General features: G+C 41.0%; 1 protein-coding gene across 1 annotated transcript in view; it reads left to right on the top strand.

The window, feature by feature from the left end:
- The first annotated feature begins 4,036 nt into the window (after positions 1-4,036).
- The window catches only part of LOC142850751 (solute carrier family 7 member 12-like), a 78,495-nt gene continuing 59,021 nt past the window's right edge, over positions 4,037-23,510 (top strand). Inside the window, exons 1-2 of the mRNA XM_075974663.1 lie at positions 4,037-4,180; positions 21,372-21,495. The gene's annotated coding sequence lies outside the window, so the exon portion shown is untranslated. The remainder of the gene's footprint in view (positions 4,181-21,371; positions 21,496-23,510) is intronic.

Below are 23,510 nucleotides of genomic sequence, written 5' to 3'. Positions count from 1 at the left end.
TAATTCAGGATATTAAAGTCGGACTTAACAAAGAAATTAAATGACCCAACAATCACTAAACTGAAATATATTTAAATTGAAATTTAAACAAAAAGCTTAGAGGAAAGTGTTATCAACAGATTGAATGAATTGGAAGACAAATTTTCAGGTGTTGAAGAAAAGGTAGAAGAAATAGATAGTTTCAGCCCAAGAAAATATTAAACAAGCATAAACAAAAGACACCAGACATGAAACATCCAGAAAATTGGGATACTATGAAAAGCTAAAATCTATGAATAATAAGTAGAGAGAAGCCCCAGTAAAAAAGGGAAGAAATATTTTTAACAAAAATAATGGAAGAAAATTGCACAAATTTCATTAAAGAGATGCCTATCAAAGTGCCAATAGCATACAAAATACCAAATAGAAAGGGCCAGAAAAACCTGCCAATGATACATAATAATCAAAACACTAAATGTACAGAGCAAAGAAAGCATTTAAAAGTTAGAAGGGAAAAATCAAAGTCACATAGAAAAACAAACCCATTAGAAAAACAACTGTTTTCAATACTCTTATTTACTTGTTTTTTTGAGACAAGATTTCTTTCTGTGTATAACAGCCCTGAGTGTCCTAGAACTCTTCTTGTAGGCCATACTGAACTTGATCTCACAGAGGCCCTCCTGTTCTTGGATAAAGGCATGTGCCACCATCACCTAGCTTTTATAGTTAATTTTTAAAAAAAATATCGTATATGTTTTCCCCTTCCCCAGTTACTCTCAGATGCTCCCCTTACCCTGCCAAGTTTATGCTCTTTCTCTCAATTTCTTTTTATAAAATGAAAAGAAGAACACAAAACAATAAGCACAGAAACCATCAAACAAACAAAGTCAAAAAGGAAAAGAAACATCATAAAAAAAGAAATCAAAACAAACAAATAAAAAACACCAATAGAAAAAACAAAAAGCCAAAACCAAGCAAAATGAAACAAAAGTCCAGAAAAATATTGTTGAATGCTTTTTTTGTTAGTCCAAGTGGCCTGACTTGAACTGCGCTTTATGTTCTTACTGAGAAACCCGTGGAGAAAATTGTTTCTCCTTTTGCCAGTCAGTAACAATTGCAGATAACTTCTCAGTTATGGGTGTGACTCTATGTACTTCCTTTTCTCAGTGCTAAGACTCTATCTGGATTGAATCTGTTCATGTCTTCTGTGTGCCTCTTTGAGTAATGTGGACAACTGGCCTGTGTTGTCTGGAAAACATTGTATGGATTCGTCTATGTACCTATTTATCTATTCAAACATTCTTTTCTTATTTTAAATTTTATTCCTAGTTCCAACTTTCTTCTCTCCTCCCACTCCCCCAACTATCTAGTCCATTCAATCAACCCCTATCAACTCTTCAGAGAGGTTAAGGTTTCCCATCTGGAGTCAACAAATTCTGGCATATCACTTTGAGGCAGGATAACACTCTCCCCACTATGTCTAGGCTGAGCAAGGTATTCCTCCGAGAGAATGGGCTCAGAAAAGCTAGTTCAAATATGAGGGATAAATCCTGGTCCCACTGTCAGTGGCCCCACAGGTTGCCCCAGCCACACAACTGTCACCCACATTCAGAAGGGCTGGTTTGGTCCTATGCAAGTTCCCCCACTGTCAGTCCAGAGTCAGTGAGCTACCACAAACTCAGGTCAGCTGTTTATGTAATTTTTCCCGTTATAGTCTTGACACCTTTGCTCATATTTTCCTCCCTCTCTTTGACTGGACTCTGGAAGATCTGCCCAGTGCTCAGCTTCGGATCAATGCATCTGATTCCATCAGTTGCTAGATGAAGGTTATATGATGACAAATAAGGTAATCATTAATCTGATTATAGGAAAAGGCTAGTTAAGGCAGCCTCTCCTCTGTTGCTTAGGGTTTTAGCTGGGGCAGTTTTTGTGCATTCCTGTAAAATGCTCTGTTGCCATGCTTCTCACTTGCCCCATAATGGGTGTCTCAAATAAAATATATATTTTCTTGTTCTCCTTCTCAGTCCTACCCACAATACAACCATCCGTTTCTCTCATAGTCTCCTTCCCCCTCCCTTTCTCCCTTCCTCTTTCCTTCCTCTCCTCCCTCTTCTCTCTCTCCTCTCTTCTCTACTCCTGTGGCCAAGCTTCCAATTTTCTCAGGAGATCTTTTCTATTTTCCCTTCCAGGGGGACCCATGTATGTCTCTTTTAGGGTCTCCTTGTTACCTAGTTTCTATGGGGTAATGAACTACAGGCTTTGCTTTATGTTTAATATCCACTTATAAGTGAGTGCATACTGTGTTTGTCTTTCTGGGTCATGTCACTCAGGAAGTTTATTTCTAGTACCATTCATTTGCCTCCAAATTTCAATGTGTCATTGTTTTTTTCTCCACTGAATAGTACTCCATTGTATAAATGTGCCACATTTTTTTAAATCTATTCTTTGGTTGTTTCCAAGTACTGGCTGTTATGGATAATGCTACTTTGAAAACAGTTGAGCAAATGTCTTTGAGGTACGAATGTGCATCCTTTAGGTATATACCTCCCAAGAGTAGTATTGCTGGGTCTCGAGGTATATTGAGTCCCAATTATCTAGAAATTGCCATGCTGATTTCCAAAGTACTATAAAAGATTACACTCCCACCAGCAATGAAGGAGTGTTTCCATTTCTCTGCATCCTTCTGCAGCTTAATCTATTATGGAAGTATTTGTTCATAGCTATTCTGACTAATGTAAGATGGTATCTCAGAGTCATTTTGATTTGCATTTCCTTGGTGGCTAAGAATGTCCTCCATATGATGTGTGTTTATGAAGATAGTTTCCCATTCAGTTTGTTGCAGTTTTGTCTTATTGACTGTTTCCTTTGCCTTACAGAAGCTTCTCAGTTTCATGATATTTCATTTATTTTTTTGTTGCTCTCAGTGCCTGTGCTACTGGTATTATATTTAAGAAGTGGTCTCCTGTGCCCATGGCTACTTTGCACTTTCTCTTCTATGAGGTTCAGTGTGGCTCAATTTATGTTGATGTGTTTGATCCATTTGGACTAGAGTTTTATGCATAGGGATAAATGTGGATTCATTTTCATTCTTCTACATGTTGACATCCAGTTATGCCAGCACCATTTGTTGAAGATGATTCCTTTTTTCCATTGTATAATTTTAGCTTCTTTGTAGAAAATCAGGTGTTCAAAGGTGTGTGAATTAATATCAGGGTTCTTGATTTGATTCCACTGTTCCACCTTTTTTATGCCAATGCCAATCTGGATTGAATCTGTGCATGTCTTCTGTGTACCTCTTTGAGTTATGAATATAGCTGGCCCATGTTTTCTGGAACATATTATTTCCTTGGATTCATCTTTATTAATTAGGGTTTTTATTCCCATCATGAAATACTATGGCCAAAAGACAGGTTGAGGACATAAAGATTTATTTGGCTTGCACTTCAATATCTCCGTCCATCATTTAAGGAAGTCAGGATAATAACACAAGCAGGTCAGCAGCCTGGAGGATGAGCTGATGTTGAGGCTATGGAGGGCTTACTTACATGTTCCTTGTGGCTTGCTCATCCTGTTTTCTTAGAGAAGCCATGACCACCAGCTCAGGGATGGTACTACTCCCAATGGGCTGGGCCTTAACTCATAAATCACTTCAAAAAATGTCTTACAATTGAATCTTTTTATTTTTTTTGGTTTTTTGAGACAAGGTTTCTCTGTGGTTTTGGAGCCTGTCCTGGAACTAGCTCTTGTAGACCAGGCTGGTCTTGAACTCACAGAGATCCGCCTACCTCTGCCTCCCAAGTGCTGAGATTAAAGGCGATGGAGACATTTTCTCCATTGAAGCTTGTTGGATCTCTGGAGGACAGGCCTTCACACCCCAACTTGATCTGTTTTGCACTCTTGCGGTTGGTTGAAAACAGGAACAAAAACAGGAACAATCTATTGTTTTCAGCAATGTTTTTAAGGATATTTAGTGTTATGCCATGTGAGTTATGGTGATGAGCTTCCTGCTTTTGCTGGCTTGGCCTCCCCTGCTGAGGGCTATACATACTGTGTGAGAAAGTGGAATGAAGGCTTGTCTGCAGGACCTGAAGTGTGCTGTGTGTTAATCCTGACGTCCCCCACTCAGAGAACTACAGTTGCTGTGCTTTCACGGCAAAGTGGAGGTTCCACCGAGATCTGAGAAAGAAGGAGTAGCAGACAGGTACGTCCTAGGCTGGTAAGAATGGATTGGGGTAAAATGGGATCCACAAGCAGTAAGAAAGACCTGATATATCAGATATCTAAATTGTTAGAGCAATAAGGAACTGGGGTCAAACAGAAAACTATAGAGGATTTTCTTAAGACTATAGCCACAGCAAGCCCATGGTTTTTGACAGGTGGAGGTTTGGACATCTTTGATTGGAAACAGGTAAAAAGAAATTTGCAGAAACAACTACAAAAGGAAGGTGCCGATAGCTATGGCACCTGGTCCATGTTGTCTTGCTTACTGATAAAGTGAAAATAAGATAGGAGGTCCCTGCAGCTAAAAAAATACTTGAAAAAATACAGGAGGAGGAGACTCACTGGTCCATAGGATCAGTGGAGGAGTCACATAGGGACCAAAAGGAAGAATCAGGGGTACCAGGGAAAACTTTGGAATCTGGCTCAGGACCAAGGCTAGCACCAAAGTCTGCATGCTTTTGGGTGCAAAACCAGATAGCAATAACCTCTGAGTCAGAAAATGGGGAAGAGAGCCTCAGCTCTAGTGCAGAAAATAGTTTATCTGATGAGGAAGAATAGCTAATGCAGGAAATTAAGGTACTTCAAAAAAGGCTGAAGCACTGTAAGGCGAAGTGTTCCTTATGTGTGCAGTCAGCCCCCACCTGCTTATAATGAGGATTGGGGAAGGAGAGAGGCCATTTGGGGACTGAGAGATGAGTGGGAGACCGAAGAGGGCTCAGGAAGAAGAGGGGGTGTCTGTTTGCAGCCCCGACACACAAATGCCCCCGTCATAGAGGTACCTGATCTGAACAATCCAGGACAGATGCTGAGACAACACATGGCCTTGAGCTTTAAGGAGATGAAGCAATTGAAAAAGGCTGTGGCAGCATACAGTGCTCAGGCCCCCTTTACTCTTGCCATAGTAGAATCGTTTGTGGCTTTAAATATTACACCTGGTGATTGGCAGCAGCTATGCCATGCACTACTATCGGGAGGAGGTTACTTATTATGGAGGGGAGAATATAAAAAAAACCTGTTTACAAACAGATAGGTTAAATGCTCAAATTGGACAGACACAACACAACTTAGACATTCTAACTAGAGCAGGAGCTTATGCTGACTTGGCAAATCAAATATGATCCTGCCGTATATCTCCAAATGGCCAGTGAGGCTACCAAAGCTTAAAAAGCCCTGCCAAAGAAGGTCATGGGGGATCAACTGTCAAAAGTTTTACAAGGGCCTTCAAAACCATTTCAGGACTATGTGGATAGGCTACTGCAGTTAGCAGGAAAATTGTTTGGTGATGTGACCACAGCTATGCCCATAGTTAAACAGCTGGCATTTGAAAATGCAAATAAATACTGTGACAAAGCGTTGTGGCCACATAAGGCAAAAAGGTTAAACAAATACATCTGGATCTGCTGGGATATTGATGGGCATTCCATTCAGGGCCAGGTGATTGCTGTTGCCATCGGGCCTGGGCAAGGACCCAGGACACTGGGGATAAAACCTGCTCTAACTGTAGTGCCCCTGGACATTTTAAAAAGGAATGTAGATCGAAGGCAGATATAGATGGAAGGCCTCTGCCTGTCCAATACCAACAGCAGGGAAACTGGCTGAGGGCCCTGCTTCAGGGCCCCCAAACCTCAGTGTATAAAGTAATGACACCAGGAGTCATGGGGTCCCACCCTGGCAGTGGCCGTATCCAGTTTGTTTCACAGGGCAATCCTTTTGTCTTGCAGTCCTTGCCTGCACCACCCCAGGAAATGCAGGACTGGACCACAGTACCTCCACTGGAGCAGTCTTAACAGCCCAAATGGGGGTTCAAGCTTTACCCACTAATGTTTTTGGAACACTCCCTAGAGGGATCTTGGGGCTTATCTTAGGAAAAAGCAGTACCATCTTGAGGAAAATTCAAATTCATCCTGGGGTTGTTGATGCAGATTATCAAGGAAAAATAAAAATTATGACATCTGTTACTCAAGGAGTTACAGTAATTCCTCAGGGGGATTGTATTGCCCAATTGGTCTAGGTACCCCTAATTAAAACCTCCAACCCTGTGGCCAGGTCCAGTCTGGGTGCTAAGGATGTTGGGTCATCCAGCTCTACAGCCTTTTGGGCAGCTCATACAAAGAAAAGGCCAAAATTAGAACTGATTATTAATGGGAAGTCATTTAAGGAGATTTTAGACTCTGGAGCTGACATCTCCATCCTGTCTTTACAATCCAGGCCTAAAAATTGGCCATTAAAAAGTAATACTGCTACGCTCAACCTCCTTAGAAATCAGGGAAATGCAAATCAAAATAACTTTGAGATACCATTTTACACCTGTCAGAATGGCTAAAATAAAAAACACCAATGATAGCCTATGATGGAGAGGTTGTGGAATAAGGGGAACGCTCATCCATTGTTGGTGGGAATGCAAGGTTGTGCAACCACTTTGGAAATCAGTGTGGTGGTTACTCAGGAAACTGGGAGTCAACCTACCTCAGGACTCAGCAATTACACTCTTGGCAATATACTCAAGAGGTGCCCAATCATACTAGAAAACATTTGTTCAACTATGTTCATAGCAGCATTATTTGTAATAGCCAGAACCTGGAAACAACCTATGTGCCCCTCAATGGAAGAATGGATAAAGAAGGTGTGGAATATATACATTTTAGAGTTTTACTCAGCGGTAAAAAATAATGACATCTTGAATTTTGCATGCAAATGGATGGAAATAGAAAACACTTTACTGAGTGAGATAAGCCAGACCGAAAAAGATGAATATGGTATGTACTCACTCATAAGTAGATTCTAGCCATAAACAAAGGACATTGAGCATAAAATTCATGATCTTAGAGAAGCTAAATAAGAAGGTGAACCCAAAGAAAAACATATATTTATCCTCCTGGATATTGGAAGTAGACAAGATTGCCGGGCAAACGTTGGGAGCATGGGGATGGGGCTGAGGTGAGGGGAAGGGGAAATGGGGAGAGAAAAGGGAGAAGGGGAGGATGGGGAGAGCTTGGGGGAATGGGATGGTTGAGATGGAAGAAGGGTGGATATGGGAGCAATGAAGAAGATATCTTAATTAAGGGGGCCATTTTAGGGTTGGCAAGAGACTTGACTCTAGAAAGGTTCCGACATGTCACAGGAGATGTCACCAGCTAGATCCTTGGGCAGCAGACGAGAGAGTGCCTGAACTGGCCTTATCCCATAGCTACACTGATAAATATCTTGCATATCACCATAGAACCTTCATCTGGTGGTAGATGGAGATAGAGACAGAGATCCACATTGGAGCACTGGACTGAGCACCTAAGGTCCAAATGAAGAGCAGAAGGAAAGAGAACATGAGCAAGGAAGTCAGGACCACGAGGGGTGTGTCCACCCACAGAGATGGTGGGACTGATCTAATGGGAGCTCATCAAGGCCAGCTGCACTGGGACTGAAGAGCGTGTGATCAAACCAGACTCTGAATGTGGCTGACAATGAGGGCGGACTGAGAAGCTAATGATAATGACACTGGGTTTTGATTCTACTGCATGTACTGGTTTTGTGGGAGCCTATTCTGTTTAGGTGCACACCTTCCTAGATGTGGATGGAGGGGGCAGGGTCTTGGACTTCCCACAGGGAAGGGCACTCTGACTTCTCTTAGGACTGGAGAGGGAAGGGGGAGGGAGAGTGAGGGGAGTGGGAGGGAAACAGGAGGAGGTGGAAAATTTTAATTATTAAATTAAAAAAGTACTACTTCCACCCTTCAAGGAATAGGTCAAAGTGTTCCCCAAAATACAAAAATATTAAACTGACAAGATAATAAAAGCCATGAGGGTTACTTTCAGCCATATGTCCTCCCTGGACTCCCTGTTAATCTCTGGAAAAGAGATGTCCTGAGTGAGATGGAAGGTGTCTTGACCACTCAGCTCACACCACCAACATTAGTGGCCCAAATTATAGAGCAACTGGGATGGAGACCAGGGCAGGGGCTGGGAAAAAATCTGCAGGGCTAGTCGCAGCCAGTAACACAAGATAAACAAATTACCAGACGGCTGGGAGTTCAAGGTGGTCTAGACCATTTTTATATTTATTTATTTTTTACTGAGAAAAAAAAATTTCCGCATTTTCCCAGCCTCCCACTCCTCTCCCCCTCCCCCCACTCCTCTCCCCCACCCCCCACTCCTCTCCCCCTCCCTCTCCAGTCTAAAGAGCAGTCAGGGTTCCCTGCCCTGTGGAAAGTCCAAAGTCCTCCCCCCTCCATCCTGGTCTAGGAAGGTGAACATCCAAACTGGCTACGCTCCCACAAAGCCAGAACATGAAGTAGGATCAAAACCCAGTGCCATTGTCCTTGGTTTCTCAGCAGCCCTCATTGTCCGCCATATTCAGAGAGTCCGGGTTTATCCCATGCTTTTTCAGTCACAGTCCAGCTTGCCTTGGTGAGCTCCCAATAGATCAGCTCCACTGTCTCTGTGGGTGGGTGCACCCCTCGTGGTCCTGACTTCCTTGCTCATCTTCTTCCTCCTTCTGCTCCTCATTGGGACTTTGGGAGCTCAGTCCAGTGCTCCAGTGTGGGTCTCTGTCTCTATCTACATCCATTGCCAGATGAAGGTTCTATGGTGATATGCAAAATATTCATCAGTATGGCTATAGGATAGGATCATTTCAGGTTCCCTATCCTCAGCTGCCCCAGGAACTAACTGGGGACCTCGCCTTGGGCACCTGGAAGCCCCTCTAGGTCCATGTCTCTTGCCAACCCTAAGATGGCTCCCTTAATTAAGATATGTGCTTCCCTGCTCCCCTATCCAAACTTCCTTTATCCCAATAATCCCGTTGCCCAGAGATCTCCCCATCCTACCCTTCTCACTTTTCTCTCCCCATCTCCCCTTACCCCCCTTCCACCCCACCCTTAAGATCCCGATTTTTGCCTGGCAATCTTGTGTACTTCTCATACACAAGAGGATAGCTATATGTTTTTCTTTGGGTTCACCTTCTTATCTAGCTTCTTTTGGATAACAAATTATAGACTCACTGACCTTTATTTATGGCTAGAACCCAATTATGAGTGAGTATACCCCTTGCTCATCTTTTTGGGTCTGGGTTAACTCACTCAGGATACTATTTTCTATTTCCATCCATTTGCATGCAAAATTTGAGAAGTCATTGTTTTTTACCACTGAGTAGTACACTAATGTGAATATATTCCACACTTTCTTCATCCATTCTTCCATTGAAGGACATCTAGGTTGTTTCCAAGTTCTGGCTATTACAAATAATGCTGCTATGAACATAGTTGAACAGATGCCCTTGTCATATGATCGGGCATTTCTTGGGTATATTCCCAAGAGTGGTATTGCTGGGTCCAGGGGTAGGATAATCCCGAAGTTCCTGAGAAACAGAAACACTGATTTCCAAAGTGGTTGCACAAGTTTGCATTCCCACCAGCAATGAATGAGGGTACCCCTTCCTCCACAACCTCTCCAGCAGAGGCTATCAGTGGTGTTTTTGGTTTTAGCCATTCTGACAGGTGTAAGATGATATCTCAAAGTTGTTTTGATTTGCATTTCCCTGATCACTAAGGAGGTTGAGCATGACCTTAAGTGTCTTTTGGCCATTTGAACTTCTTCTGTTGAGAATTCTCTGTTCAGATCAGTGCCCCATTTTTTAATTGGGTTAATTACCATTTCAAAGTCTAGTTTCTTGAGTTCTTTATATATTTTGGAGATCAGACCTTTGTTTGTTGTGGGGTTGGTGAAGATATTCTGCCAGTCAGTAGGTTGCCTTTTTGTCTTAGTGAGAGTGTCCTTTGCTTTACAGAAGCTTCTCAGTTAAAGTAGGTCCCATTTATTCAATGTTGCCGTTAATGTCTGTGCTGCTGTGGTTATACCTAGGAAGCGATTGCCAGTGCCCATCTGTTGTAGGGTACCTCCCAATTTCTCTTTTATGAGGTTCAGTGTGTTCGGACTGATATTGAGGTCTTTGATCCATTTGGACTTGAGTTTTGTGCATGGTGATAGATATGGGTCAATTTTCATTCTTCTACAGGTTGACCACCAGTTGTGCCAGCACCATTTGTTGAAGATGCTTTTTTTCTTTCATTGTATACTTTTAGCTCCTTTATCGAAAATGAGGTGTTCATAGGTTTGTGGGTTAAAATCTGGTTCACTATACGATTCCATTGATCGATTTCTCTGTTTTTATACCAATACCAAGCTGTTTTCAATACTGTAGCTCTGTAGTAGAGTTTGAAGTCAGGGATGGTAATGCCTCCAGAAGTTCCTTTATTATATAAGACTGTTTTGGCTATCCTGGGTTTTTTCCATATAAAGTTGATTATTGTCCTCTCAAGATCTGTGAAGAATTTCAATGACATTTTAATGGGGATTGCATTGAATCTATAAATTGCCGTTGGTAGAATTGCCATTTTTACTATGTTGATCCTCCTAATCCAAAAGCAAGGGAGATCCTTCCACTTTCTGGTATCCTCTTCAATTTCTTTCTTCAATTCCTTAAAATTCTTGTCAAATAGATCTTTCACTCCTTGGTTAGAGTTACCCCAAGATATTTTATGCTATTTGTGACTATCGTGAAAGGTGATGCTTCTCTGATTTCCCTCTCTGCTTCCATATCCTTTGTGTATAGGAGGGCGACTGATTTTTTTGGAGTTGATCTTGTATCCTGCCACATTACTAAAGGTGTTTATCAGCTTTAGGAGTTCTTTGGTTGAGTTTTTGGGGTCGCTTATGTACACTATCATATCATCTGCAAATAATGAAAGTTTAACCTCTTCCCTTCCCAATTTGAATCCCCTTGATCTCCTTATGTTGTCTTATTGCTATTGCTAAAACTTCAAGCACTATATTGAAGAGGTATGGAGAGAATGGACAGCCTTGCCATGTTCCTGATTTTAGTGGGATGGCTTTGTGTTTCTCTCCATTTAGTTTGATGTTAGCTGTCAGTTTGCTATTAATAGCTTTTATTATATTTCGGTATGACCCTTGTATCCCTAATCTCTCCAAGACTTTTATCATAAAGGGATGTTGAATTTTGTCAAAAGCTTTTTCAGCATCTAATGAAATGATCATGTTTTTTTTCTCTCAGTTTATTTATATGATGGATTACATTGATAGATTTTCATATGTTGAACCAGCCCTGCATCTCTGGGATGAAGCCTACTTGATCATAATGGATAATTTTTCTCATGTGTTCTTGGATACAGTTTGCCAGTATTTTGTTGAGGGTTTTGCGTTGATGTTCATGAGTGATCTTGGCCTGTAATTCTCTTTCTTGGTTGAGTCTTTGTGTGGTTTTGGTATCAGAGTGACTGTAGCTTCATAAAAGGAATTTGGCAATGACTCTTCTGTTTCTATAATTGAAATACATTAAGGAGTATAGGTATAAGCTCTTCTTAGAAGTTCTGGTAGAGTTCCGCATTGAAACCATCTGGTCCTGGGCTTTTTTTGGTAGGGAGGTTTTTGATGACAGCTTCTAATTCTTCGCAACTAACAGGTCTATTTAGATTGTTCACCTGGTCCTAGTTTAACTTTGGTATATGGTATTTATTTAAAAACATGTCCATTTCTTTTACATTTTCCAGTTTTGTGGCATACAGGCTTTTGTAGTAAGATCTAATGATTCTCTGAATTTCCTCTGTGTCTGTGGTTATGTCCCCCTTTTCGTTTCTGTTATTGTTAATTTGCGTATTCTCTCTCTGCCATTTGATTAGTTTGGATAGGGGTTAATCAATTTTGTTGATTTTCTCCAGGAACCAGCTTTTTGTTTCATTGATTCTTTGGATTGTTTTCTGTGTTTCTATTTTGTTGATTTCATCCCTCAGTTTGATTATTTCCAGTCTTCTACTCCTCCTAGGTGAGTCTGCTTCTTTTTTTTTTCTAGAGCTTTCAGGTGGGCTGTTAAGTCTCCAATGTGTGCTTTCTCTGTTTTCTTTAAGTGGGCACTTAGTGCTATGAACTTTCCTCTCAGGACAGCTTTCATAGTGTCCCATAAGTTTGAGTAGGTTGTTTCCTTATTTTCATTGAATTCAAGGAAGACATTGATTTCTTTCTTTATTTCTTCCTTGATCCAGGTGTGGTTCAGAAGTTGACTGTTCAGTTTCCCTGAGTTTGTAGGCTCTCTGAGGGTAGCATTGTTGTTGAATTCTAGCTTTATTCCATGGTGGTCTGATAAGACGCAGGTGGTTACGAATATTTTTTTGTAACTGTGGAAATTTGCTTTGTTAACAAGTATGTGGTCAATTTTCGAGAAGGTTCCATGAGCTGCAGAGAAGAAGGTATATTCTTTCCTATTTGGGTGGAATGTTCTATAGATGTCTGTTAAGTCCATTTGATTCATTACCTCCATTAATTCTCTTATTTCTCTTTTAGGTTTCTGTCTGATTGACTGTCCATTGGTGAGAGAGGAGTGTTGAAGTCTCCTACTATTAGTGTGTGCGGTTTGATGGCTGCCTTGAGATTTAGTAATGTTTCTTTTACGTACGTGGGTGCTTTTATATTAGGGGCATAGATATTCAGGATTGAGACTTCATCCTGATGAATTGTTCCTGTTATGAGTGTAAAATGTCCCTCTCTATCTTTCATGATTGATTTAAGTTTGAAGTCCAGTTTGTTAGAAATTAGTATGGCCACAACTGCTTGTTTCTTGGGTCCATTTGCTTGATAAGCCTTTTCCCAGCCCTTTACTCTAAGTAGGTGCCTGTCTTTGTGGTTGAGGTGTGTTTCTTGTAAACAGAAGAATTTTGGATCCTGTTTTCATATCCAGTCTTTTAGCCTGTGCCTTTTTATATGTGAGTTGAGTCCATTGACATTAAGTGATATTAATGACAAGTGCTTGTTAACTCCGGTCACTTTTTTAGTCATAGAGTTTGTGTGTTTCCCTTCTTTGAGTTGTGCTGGTGAAGGTTCTCTAGATGTTTGAGTTATTGTGGTCATTGTTGGACTTCTTGGTTTGTGATTTTCCTTCTATTACTTTCTGTAAGGCTGGAATTGTGGCTACATATTGTTTAAATTTTTTTTATCCTGGAAAATTTTGTTTTCTCCATTTATAGTGAATGAAAGCTTGGCTGGGTATAGTAGTCTGGGCTTGCATCCATGGTCTCTTAGTTTCTGAAGTACATCTCTCCAGGACCTTCTGGTTTTCATGGTTTCCATAGAGAAGTCAGGTGTAAGTCTGGTAGGTTTACCTTTATAAGTAACTTGACCTTTTTCCTTTGCAGCTCTTAATATTCTTTCTTTATTCTGTATGTCTTGTGTTTTGAGAATTATGTGGTAAGGAGATGGTTTTTTTTTTTTTTTTTTTTTTTTTTTTTAGTTCAGTCTATTCGGTGTTCTCTATGCTTCTTGAGCCTTCAAAGGTATATCTTTCTTTAGGTTGGGAAAGTTTTCTTCTATAATTTTATTAAATATATTTTCTGGACCTTTGAGCTGTACTTCTTCTCCTTCTTCTATCCCAATTATTCTTAGGTTTGGTTTTTTTATTGTGTCCCATATTTCCTGAATGTTTTGTGATGAGAATTTGTTGGTTTTGCTGTTTTCTTTGACCAGTGTGTTTATTTTCTCTATGGTATCTTCAGTGTCTGACATTCTTTCTTCTCTCTCTTGTAATCTGTTGTTAGTACTTGTCTCTGCAGTTCCTGTCGTTTACCCAGATTTTCCATCTCCATCCTTCCCTCGGTTTGTGTTTTTTTCATTGCTTCCATTTCATTCTTCAAGTCTTGAACCGCTTCCCTAACCTGTTTGATTGCTTTTTCTTGTTTCTCTTGGTTTTCTTGCATATCTTTGAGCGATTTATTCATTTCCTCTACCTTTTTATTTGTAATCTCTAATTGTTTATGGCAGTTTTTCACCTCCTGTTTAAGGCCTTCTATTATTTTCATATAGTTCACTTTTGAGTCGATTTCTTCTAATTCTTCTGGAGTAGGGTGTACAATTCTTCTTATTTCGGGATCCCTGGATTCTGGTGATGTCATGTTGCCTTTCAGGTTGTTGGAGGAATTCTTGCATTGATGCCTTCCCATCTCTTCCTTCAAATGGAGCCAGGAGAGGCCTGGTGTCTTGGTCCAATCTTTGCTGTGTTTGACTCTCTGTGTGTATCTCTTCAGTGTAGAATCAGGTACCGTTCCTGTCCAGACGAACTCCTCAGCACCAAAACATGGACGTCTGGTAGTCCAATGACCCGAGGACAAAAGGGCGAACTTGGGGGGCAGGGTAGGGACGAGTAGAACACAGGACACCCTGCCGTACAGGCTGAAGGTGCATGTGCTCCCTTACTGGGGGTCCTTAAGGCCTGCCCGGTAGGTAGGCTCTCACCACTCTGGGTGGATAGCCTTTGTGTAGGAGCAGAAAACTGTTCCTGAGCAAAGGATCTTGCAGAAAACGAAGACTGGGGGGGGGCGTCGTGTGTAAGAAAGACAGCCCTCCAGAAGGAGCTGAGGGAGGGGGGTTTGTGCTCTCTTCTGGGACAATCCGCCCCTGGATAGCACACACTCACCCTTCCAGATGGGATTCCTCAGCAACTAAACAGGGCCGCACGGTAGCTCAATGATCCAGGACAAAAGGAGGAAAGGAGCTGGGGGGGCAATATCCAGAAGAGCCCAGGAGAGCCTGGCACACGAGCTGAAGGTGCCCGGGCTCCCTTACAGGGTACCCTGAGGCCTGCCTGTTAGGCAGGCACTTACCGCTCTTGGTGGGTAGCCTTAGTGTAGGAGCTTAAAACTGTTCTTGAGCACTGGTCCTAGCATACAGCAGGGCAGGGTTGAGGAAGGGTGCTGGGGGGCTGGGTCATGTAAAAGAAAGACAGCCCTGCAGAAGGAGCTGGGGAAGGGGGGTTTGTGCTCTCTTCCGGGACAATCCGCCCCTGGATAGCACACACTCACCCTTCCAGATGGGATTCCTCAGCAACTAAACAGGGCCGCCCGGTAGCCCAATGATCCGGGGACAAAAGGATGAAAGGAGCAGTGGGGTGGTATCCAGAAGAGCACAGGAGAGTCTGGCGCCAGAGCTGAAGGTGTCCGGGCTCCCTTACAGGGGACCCTGAGGCCTGCCCGGTAGGCAGGCACTTACCGCTCTTGGTGGGTAGCCTTATTGTAGGAGCTTAAAACTGTTCTTGAGCACCGGTCTAGGCCATTTTTAATTAGGGTCACTGTTCCCAAGTCTGCCCCAATTTTTATAACTTAAAAATCTGACAATGCATTTTGGGTAGAGCAGTGGCCCTTGACTCAAAACAAATTGCAGGCTGCTCATGCCTTGATCCAAGATCAGCTGCAGGCTTGGCATATTGTCCCCCACACTTCCCCTTAAAATATACCTATTTTTATTGTTAAAAATATCTTAAAGATGAAAAATATTACAGGACCTCTGGGCTGTCAATAATTTGATGGAGCCTATGAGTACTCTTCAGCAGGGATTGTCATTCCCTTCAGCCATATCCTGGGGCTGACATATAATTATAGTAAATTTAAAAGATTGATTTTTTTTTTACAATCCCTCTAGCCAAACAGGATTGCCCTCATTTTGCTTTTAGCCTCCCTTCAGTTAATTTTAAAAAACCAGCTTTACAATTCCATTGAATCGTACTCCCACAGGGTATCACAAATAGTCCTACCACATGTCAAGCTTATGTTGCTGCTGCATTGGAGCCTGTCTGCTGTCAGTTCCCACAGTTATATGTTGTTAATTATATATATATATATATATATATATATATATATATATATATATATAATTTATTAATAACAGGGCCTGATCAAAATCAACTGCTCAAGGCTTATAGTCCAATACAACAGGATTTAAAAAAGGCAAGGCTAATCATAGTTCCTAAAAAGGTCCAAGTGCAAGCCTTGGGTACCAATTGGCCATACATAAAATTAAACCAAAAAAAAAATAACTATTGACACCTCTCATCTTAAAACCTTACAGTATTGACAACAGTTACTGGGAGATGTACAGTGCATATGCCCCTCCCTAATAATCAAAACAGGTAACTTATGATATGGTCTTGAAAGATCCTGACTCAACCTCTCCCTAAATATTAACGCCTGTGGCCAGACAGGCCTTAAAGCTTCTTCTGGACAACATTAAAAGGGTTCACCTCCAACAGATTAATTATAATCAATCATTAAATTTTGTAGTTCTTGCTTCCAATTTTCCCCCATGGGAGTCTTTTGACAGTATGGACCTATTTTATTGGTACATATGCCTGCCTCTCCAGTGAGGGTAGTTATCCCATACCATAAAGCTATATTACAATTGTTTTAACAAGCTAAAAATGTTGTTTCCCAGACATTTAAAAAGTACCCTGACAAGATTATAACACCTTATACTAAAGACCATCTAACACATTTACAACAACACCATGATGAATGGATTCATTTTCTCACCTCCTTTTCTGAAAGGTTTGTTTTTCATTATCCTCAACATCCATTAATGGTCCTATTCAAAAATCATCCTGCTATATCCCCCCAAGTGATTAGAGGATCTCCCATACCCTCAGCACATGCTGTCTTTACAGATGCTTCCCCTAAATGTAATACAATAAAGGTTTCTGAAAAAAAAGTATAAAAGCATCCCATGGGGAATGTATCAGCCCAAGCTGTGGAGGTAATAGCCTGCCTCCTTACATGCCAGCTCTTCCCTGAAAAACCTGTAAATTTATATACTGATAGTGTGTATATGGCCCACATCTTTATCTTCAGTCATACCCAGCTGCCTGGGACATTGTCAACAGAAAATAATTTAGCTGATAAACATACACACGTTTGCCTTACTTCTAACCACACTCAAAAAATACATAATAAATTTCACCTTAATGCACACTCTCTTCAGCATCATACTTGATACACACAAAAAGTAACACAAGTCATTACATCTTCTTGTCCTCAATGTGCTCCTTTCCTAAACACCCCCAATTTAGGAGTTATCGCATGAGAGTTACAACCAAATCAGTTATGACAGATGGATGTAGCACACCTGCCCACTGCAGAAAAATTTAAGTTTGTCCATATATCAGTAGACACCTTTTCAGAAATAATTTTCACATTCAAAGAAACAAACAAAGGATGCCTTTACACATTGCTTATCTGATTTTGCCTATATGGACAAACCTGAAGTTATCAAGACAAATAATGGCCCAACATATATGAGCAAAATTATTATTTTTTTATTCTTTATTCTTTTGCTTATTTTTTTAGTTGTTGAAAAAAATTTCTGCCTCCTCCCCAGTTCCCATTTCCCTCCACCTCCTCCCACACATTGCCCCTTCCCCCCTCCACTCTACCTCTCCCCTTCTACCACTCCATTCCCTCTCCCTCTCGAGAATGAAGAGCAGTTCAGATTTCCTGCCCTGTGGGAAGTCCAAGGTCCTCCCACTTCTATCCAGATCCAGGAGTGTGAGCATCCAAACAGATTAGGCTCCCACAAAGCCAGTTTATTTAATAGGATCAAAACCTAGTGCCATTGTACTTGGCTTCTCATCAGCCTCCATTGTCCGCCATGTTCAGAAAGTTCAGTTTCATCCCATGCTTATTCAGTCCCAGTCCCACTGGCTTTGGTGAGCTCCCAATAGATCGGTTCCACTGTCACAGTGGGTGGGTGCACCCCTCGTGGTCCTGATTTCCTTGCTCATGTTCTCCCTCCTTCTGCTCCTCATTTGGATTTAAGAGCTCAGTCTGGTGATCCAATTTGGGTCTTTGTCTCTATCTCGATCCATCGCCAGATGAAGGTTCTAAGGTGATATGCAAGATATTCATCAGTATGGCTATAGCATAGGGTCATTTCAGGTTCCCTCTCTTCAGTTGCCCAAGGTACTATCTGGGGATATCTCCCTGGACACATGCGAGCCCCTCTAGAGTCAAGTCTCTTGCCAGCCCTAAGACGGTTTCCTTAATTAGTATATATATTTCTCTGCTCCCGTGTCCACCCTTCCTTTATCCCAACAATCCCATTCCCCCATGCCCCCCAATCCTCCCCGTCTCATGTTTCTCACCCCATTGCCCCTCAGCCCTATGCCACCTCATCCTGAAGTTCCCAGTTTTTGCCCAGCAATCTTGTCTACTTTCCATATCCAGGCAGATGACTATATGTTTTCTTTGGGTTCACCTTCTTCTTTAGCTTTTCTAGGATCACAAATTATATGCTCAATGTCCTTTATTTATGGCTAGAAAACAATTATGAGTGAGTACATCCCATGTTCATCTTTTTGAGTCTGGGATACCACACTCAGGATAGTGTTTTCTATTTCCATCCATTTGCATGTAAAATTCAAGAAGTCATTGTTTTTACCGCTAAGTAGTACTCTAATATGTATATAGTCTACACTTTCTTCATCCATTCTTCCATTGAAGGGCATCTATGTTGTTTCCAGGTTCTGGCTATTACAAATAATACTGCTATGAACATAGTTGAACAAATGCTTTTGTCATATGATAGGGCATCTCTTGGGTATATTCCCAAGAGTGGTATTACTGGATCTTGGGGTAGGTTGATCCCGAATTTCCTGAGAAATCGCCACACTGATTTCCAAAGTGGTTGCACAAGTTTGCATTCCCACCAGCAATGGATGAGTGTGCCCCTTACTCCACATCCTCTCCAGCAAAGGCTATCATTGGTGTTTTTGATTTTAGCCGTTCTGACAGGTATAAGATGGTATCTCAAAGTTGTTTTGATTTGCATTTCCCTGATAGCCAATGCAGTTGAGCAAGACCTTAAGTGTCTTTTGGCCATTTGAATTTCTTCTGTTGAGAATTCTCTGTTCAGTTCAGTGCTCCATTTTTTAATTGGGTTAATTGGCATTTTTAAGTCTAGTTTCTTGAGTTCTTTATATATTTTGGAGATCAGGCCTTTGTCTGTTGCAGGGTTGGTGAAGATCTTCTCCCAGTCAGTGGGTCGCCTTTTTGTCTTCATGACAGTGTCCTTTGTTTTACAGAAGATTCTCAGTTTCTGGAGGTCCCATTTATTCAATGTTGTCGTTAATGTCTGTGCTGCTGGGGATATATGTAGGAAGTGATCTCCTGTGCCCATATGTTGTAGAGTACTTCCCACTTTCTCTTCTATCAGGTTCAGTGTGTTCAGCCTGATATTGAGGACTTTAATCTATTTGGACTTGAACTTTGTGCATGGCGATAGATATGGATCTATTTTCATTCTTCTACAGGTTGACCACCAGTTGTGCCAGCACCATTTGTTGAAGATGCTTTCTTTCTTCCATTGAATACTTTTTCCTTTATCAAAAATCAGGTGTTCATAGGTTTGTGGGGTAAAATCCGGGTCTTCTACTCTATTCCATTGGTCAACTTCTCTGTTTTTATGCCAATACAAAGCTGTTTTCAATACTGAAGCTCTGTAATAGAGTCTGAAGTCAGGAATGGTAATGCCTCCAGAAGTTCCTTTATTGTATAAGATTGTTTTGGCTATCCTGGGTTTTTTGTTTTTCCATATAAAGTTGATTATTGTCCTCTCAAGATCTGGAAGAATTTCAATGGCATTTTAATGGGGATTGCATTGAATCTATAAATTGCCTTTGGTAGAATTGCCATTTTTACTATGTTGATCCTCCCAATCCAAAAACAAGGGAGATCCTTCCATTTTCTGGTATCCTCCTCAATTTTTTTCTTCAAAGACTTAAAGTTCTTGTCAAATAGATCCTTCACTTCCTTGGTTATAATTACCCCAAGATATTTTATGCTATTTGTGACTATCGTGAAAGGCGATGCTTCTCTGATTTCCCTCTCTGCTTCCTCAATCTTTGTGTATAGGAGGGCAACTGATTTTTTGGAGTTGATCTTGTATCCTGCCACACTACTAAAGGTGTTTATCAGCTTTAGGAGTTCTTTGGTGGAGTTTTTGGGGTCTCTTATGTACACTATCATATCATCTGCAAATAATGAAAGTTTAACTTCTTCCTTTCCAATTCGAATCCCTTTGATCCCCTTATGTTGTCTTATTGCTATTGCTAGAACTTCAAGCACTATATTGAAGAGGTATGGAGAGAGTGGACAGCCTTGTCGTGTTCCTGAGTTTAGTGGAATGGCTTTTGAGTTTCTCTCCATTTAATTTGATGTTAGCTGTCGGCTTACTATAAATAGCTTTTATTATAGTTAGGTATGACCCTCGTATCCTTAATCTCTCGAAGACCTTTATCATAAGGGGATGTTGAATTTTGTCAAATGCTTGTTCAGCATCTAATGAAATGATCATGTTTTTTTTTCTTTCAGTTTATTTATATGATGGATTACATTGATAGATTTTCCTATGTTGAACCAGCCATGGATCCCCAGGATGAAGCCTACTTATCATAATGGATAATTTTTCTAATGTGTTCTTGGATTCAGTTTGCCAGTATTTTATTGAGGATTTTCGCATCGATGTCCATGAGTGAGATTGGCCTGTAATTCTCTTTCTTGGTTGAGTATGTGTGGTTTTTGTATCAGGGTAACTGTAGCTTCATAAAAGGAACTTGACAATGACTCTTCTCTTTCTATATTGTGAAATACATTAAGGAGTATAGGTATTAGGTCTTCTTGGAAGTTCTGGTAGAATTCTGCATTGAAACCATCTGGTCCTGGCCTTTTTTTGGTAGGGAGGTTTTTTTATAACAATTTCTAATTCTTCGCATCTAACAGGTCTATTTAGATTGTTCACCTGGTCCTGGTCTAACTTTGGTATATGGTACTTATCTAAAAAAGTGTCCATTTCTTTAACACTTTTCAATTTTGCAGCATACAGGCTTTTGTAGTACGATTTAATGATTTTCTGAATTTCCTCTGTGTCTGTGGTTATGTTTCTCTTTTCGTTTCTGTTATTGTTAATTTGCGTATTCTCTCTCTGCCATTTGATTAGTTTGGATAGGGGTTTAACAATTTTGTTGATTTTCTCCAAGAACCATCAGCAAAAATTGTTATCGTTTTGTTCATTCTATAAAATGTCCCATAAAGCAGACATCCCGTATAACCCTATTGGTCAAACAAGTGTAAAAAAGCCAAGCAGACCCTCAAACTATATTTTTAAAAAATAAAAAAGTGGGAGTTCATATTCTCTCCAGCAACTCAATTATCCACCATTCTCTTTATTATAAATTTTTCTGACAGTGGGGCTCAGAGCCTAGGATTGGTTCATTGGAAAGATCTGCAAACAGGAAGATGGATGGAACTAACCGCCTTGTTGGCAAAGTGAAGGGGTCTGTTTGTGTTTTTCCTCCAGGAACTGATAAACCAATTTTGGTGCCAGAGTGATGCGTATGGTTGGTGACCCAGGATGAAGATCGTGATTCTGCTGCAGGTGATGACTCTGGTAACAACAATAGATTCACATGATGGGAAGTCTGGTGAGAAACGCCCCACTTTTAATGTCAATTAGTAAAAATAACCCCCTCTTTCCCTCACTTTTTGCTATTAACATAATAGTGGGGACAGCTTCAGCCCGAATTCATCTGGAACAGGGAAACATTACAGCTGTCTTTCCATTAATGTAGGCTCTTTGTATTATTAATCTTAGTAACCTGTTATTGGTGAAGGAGTCCTCCTTTCATCATTGATGTTTATTATTGAATAATGCTCCTATTGCAGACTGTACTAATAATCATACTCATTGTAGGGTGATAGGATTTAGAAATAATCTGCATTTCATCCTGAATGAGGATTTGAAAAACATATACCTATGGTCCCAAGCCTGCTCCTCAGTGTTGAGATGTTGATAGAGATTTTAATCTCCACCCCACAGTTATGTGGGGAGAATGTATCACTCAAGAGCCTGATTCATTAAAAGGTAGGAAAGACATGTGGTGGTATGGCCATAGGCCCATGATGAAAACTTCCACCTTTCCCAGGTATAAGTAATTGTTTTTAATGCCACTGCCAGTTTTATCCAAATAGATTTTTTTGAAACCTCTCTAAAGATAAATTATACTGCTGTGCTATTCAATCCTCTGCTTGCGTTCTTGCCCATTTTTATTTGTATTTTGGAATGGCACTTTGGAAGGTGATATTCTTTTTTTAATTAATTAATTTATTTATTTATTAAAGATCTGCCTCCTCCCCGCAGCCGCCTCCCATTTCCTTCCCCCTTCCCCAATCAACTCCCCCTCCCTCATCAGCCTGAAGAGCAATCAGGTTTCTCTGCCCTGTGGGAAGTCCAAGGACCTCCCACCTCCTTCCAGGTCTAGTAAGGTGAGCTACCAAACAGCCTAGACTCCCACAAAGCCAGTAAGTGCAGTAGGATCAAAACCTAGTGCCATTGTTCTTGACTTCTCAGTAGTCCTCATTGTCTGCTATGTTCAGTGAGTCCAGTTTTGTCCCATGTTTTTTCAGACCTAGTCCAGCTGGCCTTGTTGAGTTCCCAATAGAACATCCCCATTGTCTCAGTGTGTGGGTGCATTGGAGGGTGATATTCTTAATTGTTCTTCTAAGATCTGCAAGCTTAGTAATTGCTGAAACGGTTCTGATGGAGCTTTGATTGTACGAGTGCCTACTGTGATTCCACTGCTGGTGCTGATGTCTCAAGAATATCAGGAAATCATCCTTTATCAACAGCAGTGAGACTTTGGAATACTAGCTGCAATTGTTGCTGCTATTGCTGTTGCTGCCACTGGAGCTATGGTTGCTGGAGTTGCCATTTAGCAGACAGCTGTGACTGCAGAGACTCTGGATCAGCTGTCTGGAAGGGTTAGTGAGGCCCTGGAGAAACAGAATGCTCTGAACCCTCATATTAGATTTGGACTTTTAAATTTAAATCAACAAATTGTGCTTTTGCAAGAACAGGTAGATTCCCTTTGGCTCCTGTGACAAATGTCTTATACATTACACTTGCTAATGTTGTAAATGATATGGTTAAACAGTTAAATACATATCTTTGGACAGCTCATCATATTGTGTGTATTAATAGCACGCAGGTCCCTGCTGTGTCTGGATTCAGTTGGTGGAATGCCAAGGCCCACCTTGGGGGTTGAGTCCAGCAATTGTCTGGAACATTCTCACTTGCACTGATATTGCTATTGGGGTTATCTGTTTTTGGATTTTCTGCTGCTTTATGCCTCAATCCCACGTACAGCACACTGTTACTCGACAGGTGTTGCTCAGGTTGTCTGATGGTAATCAGAAAGTTCCCCAAGTCTGGCTGCAGATGCTGCAGAAGTCATGAGGGATCCCTATGATGGGCAACTATCCTGGCATAGAAAGATCTCTATCTGAGGGAGTCCTAAGACAGGGGTTCTTATGCTTTTAAAATATAAAGAGGGGAATTGTTGGGTCCATTGAGTATGGGCCTTTGCACTCCCACTGGATCTGTTTTGCACTCTAGTGGTTGGTTCTTCTGAAAACAGGAACAAAAACAGGAACAATCTGT

Source organism: Microtus pennsylvanicus, chromosome 5, assembly GCF_037038515.1.
Source record: "Microtus pennsylvanicus isolate mMicPen1 chromosome 5, mMicPen1.hap1, whole genome shotgun sequence".
Lineage (NCBI taxonomy): Eukaryota > Metazoa > Chordata > Mammalia > Rodentia > Cricetidae > Microtus > Microtus pennsylvanicus.
Note: the sequence above shows the minus strand (reverse complement) of the source record. Positions and strands in the feature narration are given on the sequence as shown.